Genomic DNA, 8,316 nt, shown 5'->3' on the forward strand with positions numbered 1-8,316 from the left:
CAGAATTTAAGTTAGAAAGAGAACTGATTCATTTACTAAAGTTATATAGGGCCCAAAAGAAACCTTTACTGATTTTTTTTTTTTACAAAGATTGATTTCAGCTGTAAATAGAATGATACCAAATCAGGAAGCTAGACAAATGCTAACTGAAATCTTTGGCTTTTGAAAATGCTAATTCACAATGCAAAAGGGTAATTAGGCCTTTAAAGGCAAGATCAGTACCTATAGAGGAATGGATTGAGATACAGTCAATATCTCATAACCATGATGATGCTTGAATGGGAGAGATGATTTCCAGAAGCTTGAAGAAAAATCAAAATGTCACATGTTTTAATTGTGGCAAACAAGATCACCTAAAAAGGGATTGTAGACAGGGCATTCCTAGAAACAATATTTTCTCTGGGAAAATACAAAGAGAAGATCCCTCCCTTCTGGATTATGCAGAAGGTGCAACAAAGGCTGACATTGGACAAATGAATGCAGATCAATAAGGGACAGACAAGATAACCCTTTCCAGTCAGAAAATGCCTTAGGGGGGGCCTCTCACAGGCCCCCATGTCAAATTTGTTTCACTCATTCCCGGTCACCATGGGGGAAACTCCTCCTCAGAGCAATTAAAGGATGTAATGCCTATTGTAAAAAACCATACTGCTCTGGATGATAGAAAAGCTTTAGAAGATAAAAACAAAAATTTCAGGAGAATGCAAGTATTTTGGCAGATTTCTATAACTGATCAAAGATCAAAGCTAAAAGTATGAATAAATGACAGTGTAATTGAAGGTATGTAGATAGGGGCAGATGTAACAATAATTGCCACAGAATCTTGGCATCCAAATTGGCCTCTTCAGGAGGTAAATGTTCAGCTTTTAGGGACTGGAACTTTTATCTTGGGTAAAACAAAGTGTGACACAAATGTATAGGCCAGAAAGACAGAGAAGAAATCATAAATTAATGTATGTTTCTGGGGAAACTCTTAGAAGGTATTATAAAGAATAGTCATTGACCATTCAAGTTGTACAAAAACAGGGCACAACAGCCATTGATCTTTCAAAGGTACCAACAGCCCTACTTTTAGTTGATTGATAGACCTGCTTGGATGGAACAATGGCCTTTGACATCAGAGAAATTACAGGCCTTAGAACAACTGGTACAGGAACAGCTAAATGCTCAACATGTTGAGGAATTGAACATTCCCTGGAATTCCCCTGTATTATTGAAAAGAAATCTGGAAAATGGAGAATGATAATAGATCTAAGAGATGTTAATAAGGTGATTCAGCCAATTGGCTCTTTACAGCATGGAATTCCCCTGCCTTCTCTGTTATCTAAAGTATGGTCTATTATAGTTATTGATTTAAAACACTTTCTTCACTATACATTTACAAGAAAAAGGACAGAGAAAAATTTGCCATTCTGGTGCCTACTTAAAATGATTCTCAGTCTGTTAAGAAATATCAATGGAAAGTTCTCCCAAAAGAGATTTTAAACAGCCCTACCCTGTGCCAATATTTTGTTCAATAGTCATTGGAAATAATTCATGTACACTTTCTTCAATCTATAGTTTAGCATTATATGGATAACATCTTACTAGCTGATTCAAATGTAGATACTTTAGAGAAAATGTTTGAAGAACTAAAGAAAAATTTGCCTTGTTGGGGATTACAAAATTGTTCCTGAAAAAATACAAAGACGAGATTCTACTAATTATTTAGGATATAAGTTTACAAAAATTAAACCCAAAAAAGGTATAAATCAGGAGAGATCAATTGAGAACTCTTAATGACTTTCAAAAATTGCGGGGAGACATTACCTATTTACAGCTAACTATTGGAGTAACAACTCAAGAACTGAGTAATTTGTTTGAAACTTTACAAGATGACAAACACTTAAATATTCCAAGAAAATTATCAACTGAAGCTGAGAGAGAATTGGTTTTGGTGGAAAAGAAATTACAGGATGCACATGTGGATCCTGTGGATCTGGAACTTTATTGCATCCTGGTTGTTGTACCCTCTATACATTTCCCTACAGGTATTTTAATGCAGCGAGAAGACAGTATGTTAGAATGGATATTTTTAATCACACAAACAAAGTAAAAAGTTAAAGACATATTTGGAAAAGGTTTTTGGGTTGATTCAAAAAGGAAAATTAAAACTTTGTCAATTGACAGGAATGGACCCAGCAGAAATTGTGGTACCTTTTGTTAATGTTGAAATTTCCTCTTTATCAGTAGAACTAACTTGATCCTCCCTCACATTGTGTAGGGAACACCAATTTCTGGAGCCCCTACATTTTATACTGATGCAAACAAAACAAGAAAAGCAGGTTATAAATCAGTTATAAATCAAGAAATTTAAGTGGCTCAAAGCCCTTATGATTTTGTCCAAAAGTAAAAATTATATGCTATTCTGATGGTATTAATGGATTTTATAGAACCTCTTAATATAGTTACTAACTCTCAATATGCAGAAAGAGTTGTTTTATACATCAAAACTGATGAACTTCTTCCTGATGAATCAGAATTAACTTCATTATTTGTATGATTACAGGAACTAGTGAAGAATAGAAATCATCCCATATATATGACACATATCAGATCCCACACAGGTCTGCCAGGCCTCTAGCACAAGGTAATGATGACATCGATCACTTATTAGTAGGAAATGTGTTGGAGGCCTCAGAATTTCATTGAGTACACCATGTCAATAACAAAGGCCTGAAAAAGGATTTTTCCATCACTTGGCAAAAAACCAAGGAAATTATAAAAAAAAATGCCCTACTTGGTACTTGTATAACTAAACTCCAGTATCTGCAGGAAGTGTCCCAAAGGGTACTCAAAGAAATAAAATTTGGCGAATAGGTGTGTCTCACTTTGCAGAGTTTGGAAAATTAAAATATGTTCACCACATCATAGATACATATTCAGGATTTTAATGGACACCTGCTTTGAGTTCTGGAAAAGCTGATTCTATAATCACACAGTTGTTAGAACTTATGGCCATCATGGGTATACCTGTACAAATTAACAATGACAATGCTCCACTGTTTGTCTCTAGTAAAATGAAATTTTTTTTGCATATTACAACATAAAGTATACTACAGGTATACCACACAGTCCTATATGGCAAGCAGTTATAGAAAGATCTAATTGAACTGTAAAGGATATGCTAAATAAACAGGGTTAATAAAGACTCACAGAGATAGATTGCATAATGCTGTATTAACTTAATTTTCTAGATGGTAATGAGAAAGGAATAACAGCTGCAGAAGGACATTGGATAATAGAAAAAAAAACCCTACAGAATTAAATCAGCATATATACTTTAAAGATGTGTTGACCGCAGAATGGAAATCAGGATATGTATTACATTGGGGATGAAGTTTTGCTTTTGTTTCTACAGGAGAAGAAATGCTATCAAAGGAACCATCAACATTGATAAAGATTAGATTTGAACAAGAATGACCTCTTGATTAGAAAAGATGATAGTTCATCAACCAGCATAACCATTCAATCTAAACTAAGTTATAAGACTAACAAATGCTTTTCATTTGATCAGCTATAACTTGCCAAAAGGGAGAATCCCCAAAGTTAGGGTTAGGGCAGGGTTTTGTTTTTGTCTTTCCAGGAGAATGGAGGTAATCAGCCAAGGAATCGGAAGACCACTGGACTAATGAGATATCTGAAGAAAAAGGACAGATCATCAAAAAAAAAAAATGTCCCAAGAAAAAGAGCAAATTGACCTATTGATATATCACATTTCCAACAGGATAAAATTTCATAAATCTTCCCAAGTGTTAGTTTCTGTTGTTCTTTACAGATGCATAATGCAAATGGTCTTTTTGTAGTCCCAGTTCTTTTAGAAATTAAAGCTGGCTTTCAATTTGGAGCATAGCTCTCTCCTCTAAACCAAAGCATTCTTGTTAAAAGGAAAATCCAAAATCTCAGTCTTATGTTACAAGAGCCACCTGATATGGGACAGAAGAGAAGCCAAAATTAAGGGACTATTCTATTGACATTAATCCCATAATCCTTTGGTTATATTTTGACTCATAAAATTTTCTTGGTGTTGTTTGAATCTTAAATGGTCTTACAATAAAAAACCCAGAGCTAGGTATCAGGGTGAAAGCTGAAAGATCAGAGAAGCAGAACAGCCAGCCACTAGCTCTTAACTCTATGAAATCCTAAGCCTAAAGAGAATGATTTCCTGTTTCCTTGTGCCTTATATATCTTTCTCTGCTCAGATACAACTTCCTGGGATTAAATGCATGTGTTCTTCCTAGTACTGGGATTAAAGGTGTGTGCCACCACTGCCTGGCTCTGTTTCCAGTGTGGCCTTGAACTCACAGAGATCCAGATAAATCTCTGCCACCCAAGTGATAGGATTAAAGGTGTGTGTCACCACTGCCTGACCTCAATGTCTAATCTAGTGGCTGGCTCTGTTCTCTGATCCTCAGAAAACAGAGGGTACACAATATATCACCACATTAAGGTATAAATATTATATCAAAATTTGTAAGATTAATATATATTAAACTTTTTGTCATGATATTTATGGTCATATAGAGTACTAACTAATTCAAGAAAAGGGCTTCATCTAGCTTCCTGTACATGATTTTGGGTTTGAGTCTCTATCAGGTAACTAGGAATTAAGTTTTTGTATGTTTGGATGTATATAACATATTCTAGTCCTTTAACTTCTTTGAAATCTACTGCATATGACATTTAAAATGTTTAAGTTTTCTGTAGGGAACTATGACCATGCCTAAAAGCAACCTTTTAACGCTCCAACAGGAGGATGGGGCGCCACTACAATGATTCCACTTGGACTGTGGTAATGACACTAAGCTGACAAACACCATCTAAAGATCTGCTTTGGACTACAAACTGCTCATGAGAATTTCAAGTTGACTGGCTGAGATGATCCAGCCTCACAGACTACTGTAGCCAGTACTTGAGACAAGCTCTTCACTTTGCACAAAGACTGGATAACAAATGATATAGCTAGCTCTCCCAGTACTTGACAATTATCCATATTTTTTTCAGGGTCTCCTAAAGGTGCCCTTATCCCAGACAGCAAGAAGTAATTTTAAGAACATGATACCCAAATTCCCAAGAAGTGATGTGGGTGTTTTTGGGGCATTCAGTGGGTTATGGATATTTGTTATTGGTTAGGAGGGTTGGTTACAAGTTGTTATTGGGAATGGTCAGGAAAAAAGCTGAACAAAGGAGATTAGATTCAAAAAGGGGGATATAGAAATAAGATAAAATGGTAGATTGTTGAATCTACGTTTAAAGCAAAAAAGCAACTACTAATTTAAATATTTTACATTGATATGGATTTTTGTATATTGATACAAATTTAAAATTATTTTGTTTATAACATACTGTACATACATTTCTACTCTTATTCAAGGTATTGTACCTATACAGCTCATCTGACATGTAATGTAAATTTCTCAAGTTATTATTACAAATTATGATAATAAAGAAATGCAGGTTAGTAGTTAGTCATTTATTATAATCAAACTTGTAGTCATGTTAGGTAGGTCAAACAGAAATATATTTTAGATAGGCAAGTGATCTTCAAATGCTTTAGAGATCTACAGAATATGACATTTAAGGTGTTTTAGTAACATTAGTTTTTTATGACAGTGAGACATGTCTGCTGCTGGCAGCACTGATCTACTTCAGAGAAGATGATGGGCATTGAAGAAACTCCGTAAGGAGTTTACTTCCTTTGTGGCAAAACTTATCCACTTGGCAAGGAACTGCCATTGCCTTGAACTGAATGCTGACAGCATGCTGTCCAAGTTGGATGAGCAGGACAGAAAAGAAAGTGACTGCTGAACTTTGCCAGACAAGGCAGGACAGTCCTTCAAAAATCCTGCTTCACAGATAAGTCTGTCAGATATTCTAGGCCTGTAGGTTGAAGATGTATGCTCCAACATTGCAGAAGAAACTTGGATTCCAAAACATCAAAGATTTACCCACCTTGCCTGCAGAGGACCTGTATTGTAGTTGGGCACATCACAATGAACTGATTTAGCCCTTTTAATTCACTTATTGAGAATTAAGTGGCTGAGCTGGGCTGGTTAAGGGTAGCTAGGACTCAGGCTCGGGTTCTAATTCCTGTAACAGAAGAGTCCCATGAGCCCTCCTACCTGAAAGTCTTCCAACTATGAACAATAGTGCTTTTCTTTATCATTAAGTCTGTTATAATTCATCAAAGGACCTGGGCAGATTTCTGTCCTTATTCTACAGATGGTGAATCCCAGGCTCACGGAGATACATGAATTTTTAATACAGTTAAGTGTAACTGCTCATTGTAAATGAAGTTGAAAAGATGCCACCTAAGTCAAACATAGTGGCATAAGAATATAATCATGGTACTTAGAAAGTGCCAGCAGGAGTTTCAGGATTTCAAAGTCATTCAAGTTGAGAGTGATGAATGGGGTATGGTGGGAGACCCACAAAACCAAGGGGACTGAAGATTGTGCCAGGCCAATGTCCATAGTCTTCCTTGAAGCTCCAGAACTTCAGGGGGTATGACACCAACAAGTGTTAGCTCTGGAGCTCAGGATTGAGCTCTGTCCCCTCACCAGTGACTTCTTCCCTGTGGTGTAAGAGGCAAGTTGAGGAGCTCTGGGAAGTGGGAGTCCCATTCCTTTTGTATTCCAAGCCCACAGCATTCGTACCAACTAAAGGGTGTCTCTTTATTTGTGCATGGGGCTGGGCAAGGAGAGAAGTACCCAGAGCAGCCCATTGGCTAGGATGGTTGTTCATCTGCCTCATCCCCACCTACATCCTAGAGGCTGAATCACAAAGCCAGGGGAGGATGTTGCAGGTCTAAGTGAAGTGAGGAGCCCAAGCTCACATGTTGATGAGCAGACCCTGCTTACCTGGGAGAGAGACTGAGACTTGGTGCTAGGTTTTTTTGTGTGGCTGAAGGGCGGGCAGAGTAAAGGCATCATTGGCTCAGGACTCCATGGGCCACACATCTGCTCCCTGCTCCCTGCATGCAGGGGCCACACAAGTTTTCCTCCTATCCCTTTCAGTGTCCTTCCGCTGCCTTCCTTTCCCCTTGATTTCACCCTGTCCAGTGCACTCCTCAAATTCAGTATGCTGTCAGGGTAAAACAGAACCAGCCGGCAGCGCAACCACAATGGAGGGGTGGAGGCTACCGCTACCTGGTTTGCAATCTGTGGCTAGAGCCCAGACCGGTGTGTAAGTTGCTGGGATTCTGCCATCTCAGCCTCTTTAACTACCAGAATTTTAATCAACTTGGGCCACCATGCCGAGCCAGAGGATGATTGTCGTTGACAAAATTACTTCTTCCTTCAGCTGGTAAGTGAGCAAATAACTGTGGGAGATTATGATATTTGCCAGTTATAACTCAGAACTCACAGCAGCTCATTTCACATAGATGATAAAATAAGTATTTATAAAATTCTATCCTAGCTGTGTAATAATGGAAAAACGTGATAAATTGGTGGGTTGTATTTCCTGAGAATCCGAAGTCCATCTGTTTCGTAATTTAGCCCTTTAATTTCCTCTAAGATATATTTTTTCACTGATTCTGGCAGTGGGTAGAAGAATCACCTTACAAAGATGCAAACTTCTTTGCAGTACACAGTCTAGAGCTGTACTAGGCTCAGCTTCCCAAGTGGCTGCAGTTACAGGCATGAGCCACTGTTTCCAATTGCAAATTTACTTTTCCATTGGCAACACCTTTTTGTAGTTACCATTTAGAATGGTGCAGATGTTTTCATAGGCTAAATTTTAATTTTATATTCTGATAAAGGTTCAATTTAGTCATGACAAATACATGAGTATAAAAATCCCTGAGGTGCCGGGCAGTGGTGGCGCACGCCTTTAATCCCAGCACTCGGGAGGCAGAGCCAGGTGGATCTCTGTGAGTTCGAGGCCAGCCTGGGCTACCAAGTGAGTTCCAGGAAAGGCGCAAAGCTACACAGAGAAACCCTGTCTCGAAAAACCAAAAAAAAAAAAAAAAAAAAAAAAAAATCCCTGAGGCTTTTTTTTTTTTGGAAACAATATCTCTTCTTTGTGAGTAGTACATGAATAACAGAATTGTTACCAATGCTATTTTAGAAATGTTTCTTGAACAGTAAACATTTCATGCATCCTTGCTGGCTAGCTGTTCTCCAACTAGCTAGCTATTGACCAAAAACTGAATTGCTATAGAGACACATGGTTAGTAATAGAAGTATAGTTAATTTACTGAGAAAGTAAAAGGCCCTCTGGTGGGTAGAAGTTGGTTACTGGGAAAGGAAGCACAAGCACTCCTGACCACCGAAG

This window comes from Peromyscus eremicus, chromosome 13 (genome assembly GCF_949786415.1).
Source record: "Peromyscus eremicus chromosome 13, PerEre_H2_v1, whole genome shotgun sequence".
NCBI classification, from domain to species: Eukaryota; Metazoa; Chordata; class Mammalia; order Rodentia; family Cricetidae; genus Peromyscus; species Peromyscus eremicus.